Source organism: Hippichthys cyanospilos, chromosome 22, assembly GCF_059441005.1.
Source record: "Hippichthys cyanospilos isolate Australia breed blue-spotted pipefish chromosome 22, RoL_Hcya_1.0, whole genome shotgun sequence".
NCBI classification, from domain to species: Eukaryota; Metazoa; Chordata; class Actinopteri; order Syngnathiformes; family Syngnathidae; genus Hippichthys; species Hippichthys cyanospilos.
In genome coordinates this window covers 6231172-6250647 of record NC_142390.1, presented here as the reverse complement: position 1 = coordinate 6250647, position 19476 = coordinate 6231172, and positions in this window count along the sequence as shown.

The window sequence follows — 19476 nt, the reverse complement described above, 5'->3', positions numbered from 1 at the left end:
ATATATATATATATATATATATATATATATGAGTATTATTTATTCTCGTGTTCAGTATTCTTGGCTGCATTTCGGTAACTTTAGCTATTTAGCAATTAGCTGTTGGCAAGGTCAGAGCAACCCGCATGACTCCGGGAGCCAAATAATTCCTGACGATCGCCCGTTTTGTAAAAATAACGTCTGAACTCGGGTATCATTTCCAGCGAATGAACGATTAATTAATGGACGAACTCGAGTTATCCCGTTTAGCCCCGCCGCAGTAATGAGCTCCAAATTGGGCGTCTTTTAAAACCCACTATAAAAGCACACTAATAAAATGGTTAATTGCAGTATATGCCTTTGCTTGTAATCCGCTAAATCTGTGTGTAATTGCTCCGTTTGACTACTTTGAAATCCTCCATGAGGACTCATTTGAGAAAGCGGCTCTCATGGACTCTTCTCGTTAAAACGCAACAACTTCATCAAGTTGCCGCCTGCCAGCCGTTTCGATTTATTAGACCCATCGTGCCTTGACAGAACCCCGTGACTTGTTTACCTGTCACTTCCTTTGTCCTTAGCCAGTTTGCCGCCATTTCAGATATTTTTTTGTCTTTTTCATTTCCCACCAATCTGTTTGTTCTAGGGATTTGGAACGCGGCCCGATTACCCGAGTTGCTTCCGTGCATCCGCCTGATTGTTTGATTTTCAGCTTTTTGACTGAGAGCTATCTCTCTGCCAGTTGAATTCCGGTTTTAATCACTCCGCTCTGCATCTATAAGTGCTGCTCTATAAGTATGTTGTCCTCTATTAGCTATATATATATATATATATATATATATATATATATATATATATATATATATATATATATATATATATATATATATATATATATATATATATATATACAGTATATATATATATATATAATGTGTGTGTGTGTAAACTTGAAATTTTGAGGGCGCATTTTTCCATGTATACACACACATACATATATATATATATATATATATATATATATATATATATATATATATATATATATATATATATATATATATATATATATATAATGTGTGTGTGTGTAAACTTGAAATTTTGAGGGCGCATTTTTCCATGTATACACACACATACATATATATATATATATATATATATATATATATATATATATATATATATATATATATATATATAAAATGTGTGTGTGTGTAAACTTGAAATTTTGAGGGCGCATTTTTCCATGTATACACACACATACATATATATATATATATATATATATATATATATATATATATATATATATACATATATATATATATATATATATATATATATATATATATGTGTGTAAACTTGAAATTTTGAGGGCGCATTTCTCCATGTATACACATACATATATATATATATATATATATATATATATATATATATATATATATATATATATATCCAGATATATGTGTGTGTGTAAACTTGAAATTTTGAGGGAGCATTTCTCCATGTATACACACATATATATATATATATATATATATATATATATATATATATATATATATACATATATATATATATATATATACATATGTGTGTGTGTGTGTGTGTGTAAACTTGAAATTTTGTGGAGCATTTCTTTTCTTTTTTGCATATTAATTTTTTCTTTATTAAACAATGTGGCAATATTAGCCAATTGTTTGCCGTTTTGCATATTGAACCACAGGGATCTGTATCAGGGTGTTTTTTTTTTTTTACTAAACAATAATGTGGTATTATCGCCCAATTGTTTTCTTGTATATATACCCCACATTTTTTATTTATTAAACTCATACTGCAGTATGAGTTTGTATATATTTCTATACCCTATTCGTGTATAGCAGAAAACTGTATTTTCCTGTCTGAAATCTTGTAGTGCAAAATCCAAAATTTAAGTCGCAAAAACCAACGCTCAACGGCTTATATCGAGCCTTGCACTCGAACTCGAACTACGTGAACTCTTTCGTTACATTGACATGCAATTATATATCTCAAATTCGCCCTGTTGTCAACATCTGGGTGAAATTTCAGCTTCCTAGTGTACTTTTGTCAATGGTTTAACTTTGAAAATCGAAAAATTGGACAAAACACCGCCACAAGGGTTCATACGGGGAGATGCTAAGAATCTCAGGTGAAACTTTCACCAGATGCTTTTGAGACAGTTAACGAAGCCATTTGAGAGTAGAGAAGACCACACATGAGGGGAACATACAAAAGACGAGGAGGGGGGGTCATGTAAAATGGCATCTCATCAATCCTGAGTGGATTGTGCTCCAAATAGCCAAGCCGGAGCGGGGCTTTGCCTCTCGCGGCCCGACTGATCTTCTCCGCCTGCCAAGCATCTCAGACCTGACCTTTCCCTCCGTCGCTCGGCTTTGATCCGGCCAGACACAAGCGTCGCCGCTTTCTTCTTCTTCTTCGCCACTGCACTAAGGAGCACTTTGAACATCGCCAAGTCTCAGTGATTTAAGCCAACAAAGCCATGGTGCGCCGATCGCCGCTTCATCTTACTGTCACCGGATTAAGAGAAAATAAGAAAGCTTTTCAAATATCCGCCTAGCAAGAGGGCTTTAAGATCTTCCAGTCGTCTCCGACGAAGCAAAGTACTGCAGGCATGTGGAATTACGAATAATATTGAAAACATCATATATTAATCATTTTGAGCGTCACTTTTTATCTCCATCTTTTTTTTTCTTCTCAAAATGCATGTTATGATGATGAGATCTGTGTGAATGCCCCAGAAGGAGCAGGAAAAACAAACAAAAAAACATCTGGGAAAATAAAAAACCTTCAGAAGGGACCGCAGGTGGGAGGACCAACATCCCTTGCTCAACAGGTTGCACTCGATCCCAAGTGCAAAAAATAACACGTTGTGCCGTGTTAAAGGGATAGTGTGTAAGATTTTAAGTGATTTTCACTACGGCCAGCAGGAGGTGCTGCAGGTGCTGCATTTACCCTTGTCCGTAGCTAAAACCAACATGGCCACCTCCGCAGAAGTGCCACCCCCATGTAATGTAATTTAATGATAATTTGACCTACGATTATATTTCAAACATATGCTTGGTCGTTAACAACACATTTATTTGTTTTTACCATCATTGAATTTATTACTTTTAAATGAAAAATGGTCTAAATCTTACACATCCTTAAGCAGTAAAAGTTCAGAAAACAATACAGTAGTCAAGACGGGATGTAACAAATGCATGAATTAACTCTTTCATCGCCAATGGTTATCATAAAAGGCAGACAGAATATTATGCGCTTTGTCTGTATATATGGGTGGTATCATATGAAAGATCGACTTCCATTCACCAGTTAAAATCGATGCGGGTAATAGCTTTGTTTTAAGTATGGAAACACACAGTTATCACTACCTTACTCAATTGGCTCATATTAGGTCCATATTAGTCAAGGGTGTCAGCTACCTTCCATTAAAAAAAATGTATTTGACGAGAATTTAATTATCTATTATTGTTATTACGAAATTAAAAGATGAGAATTGTTGCCCATGGCACTTAAAGAGTGAATGTTTCAAGCATCGCTAGGGTGAATCTTGGCAATATTGCGGAGGATGAAAGAATGCGGTTTCTTGTTGCTTGAGTTAGAAAACAAAGACCAAGCGAACCATCAGGTGCACGCTGATTGGCTGTCATTGTGCTGGGCTTCACCCGATAGGCTGCCGCTGTAAGTGGGAGGGCAAATTCAGGAGCAGAAGGAAGACATATAAATGCAAAAGCACATAGGAGTTGTTAATCTAATGAACATTACATTTTTTGGTAAGGAGCTTGTTCAAAGTTCAGCCTGCCGCATAAATGCAAAGCACCCAACATTAGCAACATCGACGCTAAGCAAAGCTATTTGGCGAACACCAGAACCCTAAATCACCCAAAACTAACCATCGAGTCACACGTCAATTTTAATCGCTTTAAAACAAATCAAATAAACCGTATCATCACTTTGATCTGCGGAAACGTTTAGCTCAATATAACGGAGCTCAATATGACGAGCGAATGATTTGATCTAAATTAGCGCGGCGCGATCGGACTAATGGCGGCGGAGCCCAAGGACAATATTTTTCGCTGCAGCAGCAGGGCTAAATGTTGATCCCAGGTAAACAAGCGTGTGGGAACAGAGTGGCCCACCTGTTTCCCCCCGCTGGTCTTCGAGGCTGTCGTTTACAAATGGATAACAGGTGCCTTTGCTTGTATTTGCCTCCGCGCCTTGGCACGCTGCCACAGGCCAAATAAATAGAGCAGGGCTACATTATTTTATGAATTAAAGAGGAGTAACTCAATAAAAGATGACAAAACCAAAGCTGTGCTGCCACCTGTGTAGTAGGGAGAGAGAGAGCCGTCATTTCGGGACGTATTTTTCCATAAATTTGCACAAAATTCCGAAAAAATGTAGATTTAGTTACTACGTGAAAATACGATTCCTACAAAAATAACTTCCTTAGCGACTTCTTTTGCCACGCCCCCCTAAGGGAAGAGAAAATGTTTAGGCCACGCCCCAAAACTTGACACGCTGACTATCTATAAAAATTGTATCCTAAACCGGTATTCTTATTAACTTTAACGATATAAAAAAAGTGTAATTATTTTGAATCATTCTTAACAGCATTTATTCGGGTTACAGCTTCGTCTAAAACGGAAAAAAATAACCAAGTAAAAATGATCTGAAAACAAACCAAAAAAAAAGAAAAGCAAAATCTTATTTTGTTGAATTTCACATGAGAAAAAATTATAGAAAAAAAAAAGCGTCATTATTTTAAATCATTCTTTACAGCATTTTTACGGGTTACAGCTTTGTCTAAAACGGAAAAAAATAACCAAGTAAAAATGATCCGAAAACAAACCAAAAAAAAAAGCAAAATCTTATTTTGTTGAATTTCACATGACAAAAAAAACAATTAAAAAAAAGCGTCATTATTTTGAATCATTCTTAACAGCATTTATCCGGGTTACAGCTTCGTCTAAAACGGAAAAAAATAACCAAAAAAAAAATGATCCGAAAACAAACCAAAAAAAAAGAAACATCTTATTTTGTTGAATTTCACATGACAAAAAAACAATAAAAAACAAGCATCATTATTTTAAATCATTCTTTACAGCGTTTATTGGGGTTATAGCTTCGTCCAAAACGGGAAAAAATTACCAAGTAGAAATGATCGGAAAACAAACCAAAAAAAAAAGAAAAATCTTATTTTGTTGAATTTCACATGACAAAAACAAATCATTTTCCCCGTGATGACTATTTATTTTTTTTTTTTTGCATCGTCATAATGTTTCAGGGTTGCACTTCTATTGCCGGCGAATTCCATGATTTTTTGACAATATTTGGACTTCAATCCCCTCAGAATTGGCATGTAGTCATGTAAATATCGCATCGTACGATTTGGTATTTTCTACATGTTATTTTGTATGTTTTATAGATTGACAGCGACGGATTTTGGTGGCGTTTTGTCGATCAACTAGAGGGAGTGACAATGTGTTCTTTATCATTTTGAAGGGATACAAATCTACGGTAGAATCAGAAAATATCGATCTTAATTTTACTCTTCGTTGACATAAGGCCGATCTTGTAAAAAAAAAACAAAAACGTCTTTTTTTTGTATTTTTTCCTTGTTTCAGCTGATGTGCAATAATAGTCTGTGATTGCCACCTGCCTCTCACCTTACCAATACCACATATTAAATCCATCTCGTATTAGATAATCACCATAGCGACGGGTTACCACAGAGTAGAACACGGAGGCCTCCTCTCTTTCCTGTTTCTTCCCGCTTAAGATTTTTGACGTTGTATATTTGTCGGTACAGATGCTGGATCTTTTTTACCGGGTGTGTTTTTTGTGTATTTCTATAGACGTTTTTGGCGGCGTCAATACGAGCAAGCGCGACTCGATACGGCATCCGTCGCAGCTGAGCACTGCAGGTAATCCGTTTGCATGGATTGTACGGAAAGTGTAAATGAATGGGGCGCCCTCACAAATCGCGTCGGAAACGATTTTGTGTTGCTCCGTGGCTTCTATTGCGCCATTCACGCCTTTCATTATCCTATTATGGGATGTGCGTCGCATTGACGCGATGGCTAGCATGTTTCTTTGACAATTATCCCCAGGCAATTCTCTTTCTTGGGAACAAGGGCCCTTTAATTGCCTTTGCGGGGTCTGAAATGAAGTATGGCGAATGCTTTGAGTCAACGACTCCCCGACTCATTTGCCCGGTAATTAATATATTTGTTTAGAAATCCCCAATACGTCCATGTGAGCTTTTGAGAAGATGCGCTGTGAGTGCCTGGAAAGAGAAAATGAGCGCCGGTTGAATCCATCGCTGTATTGAAGCGTCGTGGGTACGTTCACAATGTGATATAAAATCAAAAATCTATATTTTTTCCTTTTAATAACTCAAATTATTTCACGGAACCCCTGCAGTCAGGCCACGGACCCCTGGGGGTCCGCAGGCCCCACTTTGAGAAACGCTGCCGTAGACCAGGACAGTTGCACGAAAAACATACAATACGTAGTAATCAGTAATTGTAACACACATATATAGCACATATTGTTGATATATTTCCACAGTACTGGACGTTGACTCGAGTTAGGCTCAGTATTGGTGTCACGGCAGAAGATCTTGCAAAATTATTACATCATCTGCGTACCAGGTGGTCCACTTTGCAATAATTGACCACATTTGAGGAAAACTGTTTATTTGACTTACCTGACTTGGTCAACTTTTTTTTCCCTTCAACCCCTAGATAAATCTGTCATTATTATCTGGCATATTCCATCTGTATAGCATTATTGCTGGTAGCCAATGATTGCATTGTACCAAGGTTTAATTCTGTGCTGTGCTGCTTGCTTGAAAAGTTGCGAAATGCCGCTAAAATTTGTTGATAGTTTTCTAATGAACCGCCGGGGTGCCATTTTATCATATTGCTACCATTCCTATACCGACTGCCATTTTTTTTTAAAAGCACCGGGACGCATTTTCCCAACGGGAGTGAAAGGGTTAAGGCGCGGTCCGTGTGGGTAAAGAAATTATGAATGACTTGAAAACAAGGTTAAGACATCAACATGCGGAAGCAAAGAGGAATCGTCGTCAATTTGATGCTTCAGGCGGTATGTTCGCCGTGCATATTAGATCACACACGACTACCTTATTACATCAGTCCCGACCAGCATCCTGTAACTCGGCTCCTACATTTTACCCACCATAGTTTTGATATCCATACCTGGCAACGTGCTCTTAGTGTTTATGGGAATTCATTTCTTTTTGAGTTGGAAGTGATCCAAAACTCACAAAAAAAGAGTTTGGGATCATGTGAGCACCGAGGCGAATATTTTAGCTCGACTTATTTTTAGCCGCCTGACCCGACTTGGTCAACCTTTCCTCCCCAGCCATAGTCATACTGATGTTTGTATTACAAAGCATTTCAACAATGAAAATATTCATTGTGGTTTTATTTACGGGTCAGAGTTTGTGGGTGTGTCATGGCATGGACGAGATCAATGATCCTTGATTACCGCCACGGTTTTTAGAAATATAACGTCGCTCGTAAACACACAACCCGTCTTCCCAAAATTTCACGGTAAAATGAGCAAAGGAAACCAGTCGACGCTTCCACGTTGGAACCTGGCTACTTTTCAAGCACAAATGTAGCGTGTTTATTTGTCCCTAATGGATTTGACGGTCTCTATCATCTTTCGCAGGTGCGTTTTTGAAACGATACATTTGGCATTCCTTGTTCCAATCAAGCCTCCTCATGTTATACTTTATTTGAATTGCTTGACAGCCAAGCGTAAAACTCACGGCCAAACAATCCGGCCCATACGGCGGAGTGCCGATTAAACGACTATTTTGATCCAGTGGGTGATGGATGCCAACGCGCCTGATTAGTTTTATAATGCGAAGAGGAAGCTAATCTACTCCAATGTTTTACAGTATCTTTTCTTGCACTACGCCCCCAAACTGCATTTACTGGCCAAAAAAAAAAAAAAGACGAGAAAGATACGGGAAGCTAGCGGCAGAAAAAAGCACAAAATGAGAAAAGGTGACTTCTGTTCGTGGGTATAATTCATGACTTTTAACGATGCTTTTTTTTTCGGGATTCAAGTGATTTTACAGACGCTGTTAATTATCCCGTTCCGTCCGCGTTTTACCACATTCACAACACGTCCTTCTGCCGTTCTCAATCCTCTCACAACTGTAAGCCGCTGACCTTATGACTGCGGATGGGAATTTATGCAGCGCATTATCATTGATTCACATAAAGATGTTCTTTTAAATTGGCCCATTTTTAACGTGGGGGCTGTCCGATAAGACTGCCGCTTGCCTCGGCAATTCCCGTGCATGATTTGAGATGATAGGCACGGGCAATTGAATTGAAATATATATGTTAATCCTATCTTTAATACCTCTGGTTCTTTTGACATGTATTGCTGACCACATCATTCACGATTTAAAAAATATTCGAAAAATCATACATGTTTATAATATATATATATGATATAATATTTATATAAATTATTAAAATATACATACAAATAATGTTTTTATAAATACTAAATACTACCGTTTTTTGCACGTTACAATTTCTAAATCGGGGTGTCCCAACTTTTCCTTTTGAGGGACGCTTAAAGAAAATTAGAAGAGGCAATGTATTTTTTTTTTTAACTTATTAAACATAAAATGCAATTAAACAAGCAATTACACCTTTGTGTTACGTAGTTATTAAGCAAAAATTTCATCAAGGCTTTCTAATGGAGCAAATTTTTATTACTTTTATAACGCTTGTGGCATTATCTAACAAATTATGGAAATTCTTGTGATTTTTTTTTAATATCATAAAAGAATCAAAGGAAAAAAAAACACTAGGGAGCTGAAATATCCAGCATATGATCAAAATTTCAAAATGCAACGACTCTGACATTTCTATGTGATACAAGATTTTGTGTACACAAATAATCATCGTCCAAATTTTGGACCATACAAAACCATTATAATTCCAATTTTTGAGCTGCATTTTCATGGGATTTATGACATTGATTTTCCAGCAATTTTTGCAACATTCCGTTGAGCGGCGGTCAAACTATGTCAGAAAACAGAAAATTCTTCCTTAACTTGAGTTTCACCTCAAGATACTTTCTTTAGAAACTGCAATTGTTTAGGTAACAAGTGAGTCTTTACCATCTTTGATACAATCACATAAAGTTGATAAGAGGTAAACTAAGTGCCTTTACGGGCTTTGCCACCATTATCTATCAAGTGTAGGGTTTGCCGTGATAATAATATTTTTACTGTCGCTGGCACCAATGTGATTTTGACGCCGGTCGCCATCTCCGAGATGACCCACTTTGAAACAGACTCACGCACTCAAGCTTTTTCATGTCACTTCCTCCTCTCCATCTTCCTACCGCCCCGACTGAGCGTTCGGCAGGCAGGTCCGTGGCGTTTAACCTCCATACCGTCGCTTAACCCCTTGAGAGTCACGGAGGTCAGGCGTAGGTCGTTTGTCCACCTGGCTGTCAAGCAGGAGTCATTAGAGTCACGAGGCGGGGCGTGAATAAGTGTTCAAATGTCCGGGATGACATGTCGGGGCGTCCTCGTAAATGACTGATAAGTAATGGACCAGACCACCTCTTCTGATGACTGATGTTTCCGTCGCGTGGACGCAGATGGCCTCCTTCACTTCTCTTTCAAACCATCTGTCTTCCTCGACGTTAATGTCTTTAAAGAAGTATCCCCACCGAGTTGCTTCTCCCCGCGAAGTTTTACGATCAAAGTTTGCATATACTTTCCTGTTTTATTCAGGTATGCGGTTTATCAAGAAAAAACGCATCCAAACAAGTTTGTGGAAACGATTTGTCCGCAAATCCAAACAGTGGTTGACAGCCAGTCTTTCCTTCCATCGTCTCCCATTCGATGTGCGTTATTTTCTTGGTAGGAGTCTCACAATTTTTCCATACTGAAGGATGGAGATTTTTTGTGACGTTTTGTGAGAAATTCTTCATAGTCTGACCAAGACATTGAATGGGAGCCAATGGAAGGAAAGACCGGCCCTCAACGAGGCCTTATATGTTTACGAAGAAGAACAATGACACCAATTTTCATTTTCTTTTACAGATCAAACCAGTAACAAAATCATGACATTGAAATCATGTCCAGTTTTGGCTTAGTATTTTAGGAAGGACTTTAGCATTTATTTTTAATGTGGTTAATCAATTCATTTAAATTGCTCTAAGATTAAAAATGTCTAGGTAATTAATGATGGGAATTCATATCAGCAAATATAAAACGCAGATCGGAACAGGATTTATGACAACAAATAAAATCCTCTACCCCCCCCCCCCCAAAAAAAAAAAAATCAATGCTCATTTTCTGATTTCACTGGGTGATATTTCCAAACGACACACCGAGAGCTCAATTATAAATATAAATGGACTCCATTTTGTTGCCTGCGCTGCAGCAATATTTTCCTTTGTTGAGCCAAGAATAAAAATACAGAAGTACAATTGTGCCGTTATCGATTTGTTAATTCAGTCAGTTAATCATTCGCGTAATTAACCAGCAAGTACCGTCGCGCGGCCGAAATGGCTACAAGCAATGCAGAAATGTGTAAATGATTCATCAATTCACGCCGCCATCGGACAATTTTGTATTTTCCGGTATTGATGATTGAAGAAGAAAGCATGTTTATGGTGCCACTGCCCCCAGTGAAACACGAGGCTGCTCCTTATTTGCATTTGTATTTTTACCGCAACCATGACAACCGGGCCATAATATTTACCAAACAGCATTTCGTGTATCATTACAGAAATCTCGTCTTTGTTGATGTCTTTTTTTTTTGCCAATAAAGTCCCGGTCTTCAAGTTCATACCCAATAATTACGGCTTTGCTAATACGTAGCGTTAGCATTTTGAAACGCGGTCGTGTTTGTGTGTACCGTGAAACTGGTGAAAGCTACCACTGTTCGGCAAACTGTTTTCTGACAAATATTTAATGAGAACAGCTGTGACTATTTAGCCTCTAAAACATCTTCGGCGCAAGGATGCGGAGCACGGTCCCGACTCGGCGCCGGCATGCGGTACGCTCACTGCTAGGATGTCGCTTTTAGCGCAGATTATCTAAAGCCTCGTCTGAGCCGCTAACATTAACACCACTCTTAATCTCGTTTTCTCCGAATGTCCCCCTGAATTAAATGAATTTGGCACAGCGGTGGGACGGTTTGTTTACGCACCCCCGCTCCTTCGTGCGCGCCGGTTTGCGCTATCAAATTGATGTATGCCGTTTCAATTCTGTTTTGGTAAACGGTGGCTTGTGAAGTGACAAAGCTGTGATAAGTTATTTTTCATTTTATTGCCCCCGGGCTGCTTGGGGTAGTCAAGCAAGAAGCTGTGAGGAACATTTAAAGCTCTGGCCTACATGCTGGCGCCGTGTATTTGAAAATTCCAATAGAACCTTGGCCAAGTCTTACAATGAGGTATTGTAATCGGTGAACCGTGCTGAGCGTAGTGGCAATCATTTGTGGGAATGCAGAGACTGTAATTTATGGATGTATTTATTTGAATTACACTATTAATTTTAACCATCCCAAATATGGAATTGCGGTATTGCCGATGAGGAGTAAACATTGGACTATGTAGTTCCAACGTATGGCAAAGTCAATCGAACATATTGGTAAAGCTGTTGGAACGTATTGTAAATTGGGAAAAGTTTTTTGAATCCAAAACTTTTGCATTGTTTTTCATTCTATAGTATTTGAGTTCTATTTATTTTTCTTGCGTTGTCACAAAATCAAGCTCAAAATCCCAAATATGCACATTTAAATTCATCTTCAACATCAATGTTTTAAACTTGACAGCCCACATATATATATATATATATATATATATATATATATATATATATATATATATATATATATATATATATATATATATATAAGAATACGAAACTGAATTACAGAAATAAACATTATTTGAAAACCACTTCGAGCTAATTAGCGCTAAAGCTAACTATTAGCTCATTCAACGCCAGGGGTGTAGTTTCACTTTTTTTTTAAGAGCCTGAACATTAAATCCCAGACACTTAAGTATCAAATCGGGACTTAAGTACAAAGGACATGAATATCCAGGTTTTTAAATATTAAATCGATACTTACGTATCCGGGACTGAATTCTTATCGCTAACAGTGGGCATTTTTGAGTAAGCGCGGAGTCACTCGTGTCCTATTTTTTCGTTCCTTCTTAGTCTCCCATAGTGCACCAGTATTTATGTGTTTGTGGGGTGTCATTTTCCTCCCGGGGAAAACTCGTGGAGGTCTTTTTGTGTGAGAGCTTGCGGTTCAGAAACTAGCGTGTCAGTCAAGCGCGAGCGTTAGCGTCCACGTATCCCGTCGCTTCCACTCGTATATTTTGTCAATTAACCCCAAATCCTCCCTTATTCCTTTCAGGGGCGCCAACAGCGAGCGCTCCTCCCACTTAGCGACGAACACTTGCCATCCGTTTTCATCAAGCCAATTAGCCGTACCTGGAAAACACGCGGCCCCCGTTTTCTGATGCTAACACCCAGCTGTGTTTGCATTTCATCCGCCGCCGTCTCTTACTTCCTTTGACACCATCGGCATCTTGTGAAGAAAGCCGGCGGGTAAATCTCCCGGGGCGATGCCCTGAGCCTTCATGTAAACCTGCTGTCGGATGCTTCATGATGAAAACCTCAAGAAGCGTTATCAAGGAAATTAAACCACTCAACCGTTTGCTGTAAGTAGAAAAAAAAAAAGGGGTCCCCTGCTATTGCGTGGAAGTCCCCGCCCTATCATTAAAATTGCAGTTCCTAGTCATGCTCTTTACACACGCACTTAGATGAACACAGAATATTTTCAAAATGTTATAACTTTTTTTAATGCAGTGTTTGCATGTATTTTACATGATGGCATCATCCTGTGGCAGCAGGGGGAGGGCCCGTGTCATTATCGGAAATTTTTTTTTAGCATTGAGCCACCATTTTACCAATATGTTTAAATACCCATATGAAATTTGGAGTCTGGAGACATGGTTGCAAGGGTGTGTGGGTAAATAAAATAACTGAATCGCCATGTAAATTTTTTCCATGTATACCTCGGCATTTCAGTTATTACATTTTTAATAAAACCCTGTCTAAAAGTCTGATATGCTTCAATTACGAAGCAATTTTTAGGGCGACAAGGTGTGAAAACTTTTTGTAAAAAGAACACGCAACTTTATAAAATAAACGTATCCCTTTTAACGCACCTCCATCTAGTGGATGAATAATGAAGCCACTACTGTAGCTTCTATTCTATGCGCCTTATAATCCGGTGCACCTATTAGTGCAGAATATACTGTGTGTGTACATCTATCTAAATTTTCTACTGGGGTACCCATCCAGCATATAAATAGTTGTAATTTCGTCCATATATGAGCGACCACCACTTATTTTATATCATTGTAAAGGAAATTAAGTGTAAATTAGCATATGTCGATATCTCATTTTTCATTTTCAGGGACATGACTCCTTTTGTGAAAACGCATCGTATGTATAAAATAGTAAAGTAATATATATCATGTTTGCATATTATTACGGAAACATAAAAAGTTAATTTTTCTCAGTATAATGAAATAAAACGATATTCAGTGCAAAACAATAAAATTAAATATACAGTACAGTGATTTGATGCATTGCTATGAATCCACTCGTCCATTTTGTTCTACTCGTTTCTTAACTCACAGTGTCGTATATTTAATATATTGAGGCCAATTCGGTCAGGGCCTCATTTCGAAGCATGCGGTCAAAACACATGCATAACTCAGTAACCAAAACAAATTTAGCTCTGATTCAATAGCGCCTGAAACGAATCACGAAATCATCCCCCGCACAAAATCCCACAGATGCAATTAACCGGGGTTAGCATCCGCTTGACAAAGACTGCTCTCGGTTAGATAACGCCGCACAAAGGTAGTTGCGGCGCTTCAACGCAGGCCCCGCCCCCTTACGCATTCACGCCGCGGATGAAGCGATCGATTCCTCACCCGAGGATTCGATACTAACCACATTAATCCACCACTGGGCACAGTCAGCGTGTCTCGAAGGCTGCCGCTCTGCCTGCCCCGCCCTGCCTGCCCGCCCGCCTAAACTATTGGTTTCCACAGGCTTGCTGCGGACAGCAATGAATGAGTGAAATGAAATGAAATGTCATTATATTGTTATGCCTGCCCTTTGCAAAGTGCCCGCTCCTGTGAGCTAAATTAAACTACGACGCGAAGCAAAGTTCAAGCATGTGTGCGTTTGCCTTTTGGTGTTGTCATTTACCGCGTGTCTGACCTGTTTGTCCACCAAAAGCGTATTACAAGCACATTTGGCGGGATTTACGAGAACAAAACATATGAAATATGTCCGAGGTTTGTTTCCGTTACAAACCTAGAGATGCTAGAGAATTTTTATAATTGACAGGGAGGGGCGGGGCTTATCAATGATTGACAGTGTTGTAGGCTTGTCACCTGTCTCTGAATGACTGAGAGAATCCGGCCAGTTTTCAGAATAAATGGTTTTTTAAAAAAATAGCTTTCTTACTCTGATAATACATTAAATAGAAATGGTTCTGTCGTCAGTGTGTGTCAAAACAAACATCTACAGTTTTCAAAAGAAATGAAGAAACTGGAGTAAATATGAGCTGTTTACCGATGTTTTCTATATTCTCTATTTAGTAAATATGAAACGATACAAAAATATATCGTACAATTACAACCGTCACAAACACACTCAACATTTATAGAACATGAAATATAGTAACAAACACGCATGTCGCATGAAAAAAAACAACAACTCACAATCTGATGCTTTCGCAGGTACTAACAGCACGTAAATACGGAAACTAGTTGACGTCGTAGCTGCCCCATGAGCCGGAGGTTTCATGCGATTAAATCAGTCCATCGTAATACATCTTGGAATTAACTAAAATTAAATCAATTACTCAAAAACGCCTGAGGAGGGAGGCAAAACAACACACACTAGCCAGAATTTAGATCAATTACTCAAAATCGCCTGAAGAGGGAGGCAAAACCACACACACTAGCCAGAATTTAGATCAATTACTCAAAATCGCCTGAAGAGGGAGGCAGAAACACTCGCCAACTCTTACATGCCATGTGACAAGTTCATTATTTCGCGGCATCGATAACGTGAATACTTTTGGTACATAAAACCACCCAAAAAATTTTAAGAAACTCCCTACTGCAAATTTCATGAACAGAAGCAATTTTTTATTTTTAAAATTTGTCAATTTTACTTTTTGATCATAAAACTGCTTCAAGAGGGTGGCCGATACCAATAACAGCTCCTATCGCGAGTAAAAAACTCGGAAAGTGGGGCCAGTTCACCGAAGAAGTTGTCTTTTTACAAAATAATCTTCATGGAATATTGTTTTGCACATCTGACGACAAAATCCCCATGGCAACCGGCAAGAAAACATGTTTGCCGTCTCATTAAATTAAGCACAAGTTTGCTTCTTAACTTTGAGGCAGAGAAACCCACACAACCGTCCATATTTTTTAATGACGATTTGGCCTTTCGGCTTCACATATCTGATAATTTGTCGCGCTATAATTCAATCACAAAGCTCGATTTTTGTTTTCGCATGCCAACATGCGCGTCCTTTTTCCTGCACGGTCCAATGCTCGCCACCTGTCTGCATTAGCGGCTCTTTCTTTTTTTTTTTTTCCCTGTGAAAAGCAACACTCTGGAATTGACTGAAAAAAAGGACAATTTGAACAAGCCCACAAGCTGCTGGCAACTTTCTTAATGAATTCATTACAGACGGCCCTCATTTCCCTGACTGAATTTGAAAGAGGTGCGTGTTCACAAAAAAAAGAAAAGAAAAAAAGCCTTTTTTCTCACTACTCATTTAAATCAAATTTATGTCTGCTGGTGGTAAAACAGGTTTGGAGTACAAGAAACAGCCAAGGTGGTGATACCACCTGGCTCTATGCCATGCCCCATGCACTTTTGATGATGACTTTGCCTGAGACGGAAATGACAAAGGAATTTGCAATGTTCTAATATTTTGGCGCGTGCTCGATTCAGGACCATTTGGACTGCATCTGTGTGGTCTTGAATGACTGCCCAGTAAGGCCAATTGGTCTGGATGCCCCCACTGGCGTTGCAGTTGTGATTTTATGACAGCTTTTGGCAGCAGAATTAAAAAATAGCATTGAAAACACAGCCAACAACTCGATTCCCAGAATAAAAGATGCTCCATGTAGTTTTTGTGTTTTTAACTCCTTCGTTACCAACTTTTTAAAAAATAAAACGTATGGTATATATTTGTTTTTGAAAGTCTAGGATACGTGGAAAATTAGTTGAAAAAAATTCCCACATTTCCACCAAAATATACTTCTTCCACCAAGGTAGAACGCAACACTTGCAGAAAAAAAATGTTCCAGAGAAGTGAAATTTATCAATAAACACCTATAATAAATAATGATCAGTGTAATTTTTAGTAACACACATATATAGCAAATATTAACAACATATTTCCGAGGTAATAGCTCGTTAATTTATGAGAAATTGTACAACCTACCTCGTTGACAATGGGCCCAGCACTGGCTAAAGTTGCTAAATGCTAGAATCTGTTTTTAGATGTGTAATGAACTGCTAGGATGGCATGTCATGCTACGATTTCTATACCCGCTGTGATTTTTTTTTTCCCACGGGAGTGAAAGGGTTAATCGATGTTGACTCGGGTTACAACTGAAAGTCTCGCAAACATTTGTAATAGTTACATTTCAGGAATCTATATTATTCGACTGTCCTGACTTGGTCAACTTTTTTTGCTTCAACCCCTAGTCAACTCTGACGTTATCTGGTATACTTCATCTGTGTTTCATTTCTGCTTGTAGCCAATGTTTGCATTGTACCCTTCCCTGTAATAAACGTAATGGATGCTGTAATTCGCGTCTCAGGTTTAATTCAGTGCTGCGCTGCTTGTTTAATTCGATGTAATTCCCGCTGCTTCCTCCACATCTCCTCAGTCAAATAGCCCCCGGGGAGATTTTGAGAGATTTATTTGTTATTGATTTGAATTAGGGAGCTTCAAAACACGGCTAAATGGATTTTGATGCCCAGAATAAACGCAAAAGAGAAGCAGATGCTTTGAAATGGGTTTGATGACACCAGCAAAGCCGCCGCTCGAGATGGATTACACTTGAAGATCATCAGCTTTCGGTGAAACGCACGAGTGGACTTGCGCTAATAGCGTGCGATTGTGTCGTGATGAGGATTAGTTGGGCCGAGTTTCCTTCATGTTAACATGGGATTGGCTATATTTCTGTCCAGCGGCTTTCCAGGAATGTTAACCGACCATCTCCTCGCGCGCTCAACAACTGGTCCTTTTTGCTTCTCTCGGTCCTTCCTCGCATTCGAAATTCATGCCGCATGAAACATTTAGCAGCGCAACTGCTCTTTGCCATATCCATCCTTAATCTGTGTGCGTGAGTAAAACCGACTGTCCCCCATCAACGGCCGCTCCCGTCACCATGTGAAATATACAGCAACTTTTTAACTGCATTTACTGGGGTTGAAGCAAAAAAAAAAGTTGACCAAGTATGGTAAATCATATATATGCACCCGGACAATGTTGGTCTATCTATATGACTCTTTGGAGCTTCCCTACTAAGTCCTAGTGTCCAAATTATAGGACATCCTTGATTTTACAATGATATCTTGTGTTTTGGTTTCACTGCTGACTTGGGGAGACAAAATGGACACAGTGCGGGACACAAATGAATTGGCTAGCACTCGGGGATATGTCTAGGGAAAAAAAAGTTTATTTGGAGTACGATATCAAAATTGGAATACTATTGTTTCATCTACAGTATAGCTTATTGGCGGTATGGTGAGAGGTGTGTGCAGCTCCCAATTGGTCAGTACAATCGATCCATCAGTCCATTCATCCACGATGCTGTATTTTTCATTTTTGATCGTCACTTTTCTATTTTAGTTACATAAAAAAGAATAATCGAATTGCAAAAACCGTTTTCCGCAGTGTGATTAATTGAGCCGAATGTACTTGAATCTCCATTGTACATGAAAGGAGCTCAATTACTCCAGTACAACGAGTCAGCCAAAAGAAATAGAAAAGCTTCAGACGTTATTTAACTTCTCACAATTACCTGAGCAATGTGTCGATTTTTATCAAGGTTGTTGTCGCGCTAAAGGCAAAGAAACGCCGGCGTTGCGAAAGGCTATTTGAGATTTTTTTTTTTCCACCCCGGTGCATTTGCTGCTCGTCTTCTGTGACGATTTGATGAGCGCTCTTATTGAAAATGAAGAAAAGTCACATTTGCGGTGGAATAAGGAAGGATTTCTTTATTTTTATTTTCGTTTGTGCTGCCCACCCTGCAGGATTCCTATCAAAGAGACTCGGTGTGATTGGTTCCAGTCCAGCGCCGCCTGGTCCCATTTAGATAATAAAAAACCCCCGCCAGTCTGGCACACACACACATGCAAATGCGGTGGATGCACACCAAAACGGACACGAGCAGATAGAAAGCCGTACGACGATAAGACCGACTCAGATGAACAAACGGGCGCCTGAGCTGAAGTTTAGCGACTTTCAAATACTTTCTACTCAGAGATCCTTCCTGCCAATTATAAGCGGAGGCCATGTTTGTAAAGTCGAGCAAAAGTTAGCCGGTGAGCCATTATCTTACTCTTGGCAGCAGAAAAAAGGACTCCAAAGGGCCCGGCAGTCAATAAACACGCTGGAGGCATGTAGCATTAGCTGAGAAGCCATTAAACTGTGCGGCGAGCCTTGGTGGAGGTCGACTTGATTGTACGTTTATTTACTGCCCATAAATAGTGAGGAGGAGAGGTTAACGTCATGTTTTACCGGTGCGGCACTCACATGCTTTGTAAAACCACAAAGAGAGTGATAGAATGTACAACCAAGGTCTCGTTTACATTCCCGCCACTTCCGCCATTTCACTTTTATTTTTGCCCGAAGGCATATTTGATTTTTCTTACTCTGTTTTTTGACACGTTTCAACTCAATTCCACTTTATTAGATTCACACCATTCCAATTCCACGTTTTTCCAATTAGTTGTGATAGGAGTGCTTCCATTTTTAGTGTTCCAAATATTTACCGTTTTCCTAAAATTCCTCATTTTCCACCACAAAAAGTGCCATTGAATTCCATTGGGAGATTTGACGTTTCACATTTACGCTTTTCTTATTTCACATTCACATCATTTAGCTCATTCATATCAATTTAAGGATCATTCCTCATATTCCAATAATCAGCACATTCCATAATGTTCTCATAATTCCCAATTTTCCACCCCAAAAGGCACCATTCACAAGAATTAACTCGACAGGTGACGAGAGGCGGAACACGACAAATTGGGTCGACCCATTCTCGTAAGGAGGGGAATTTTACGATAAAGAAATT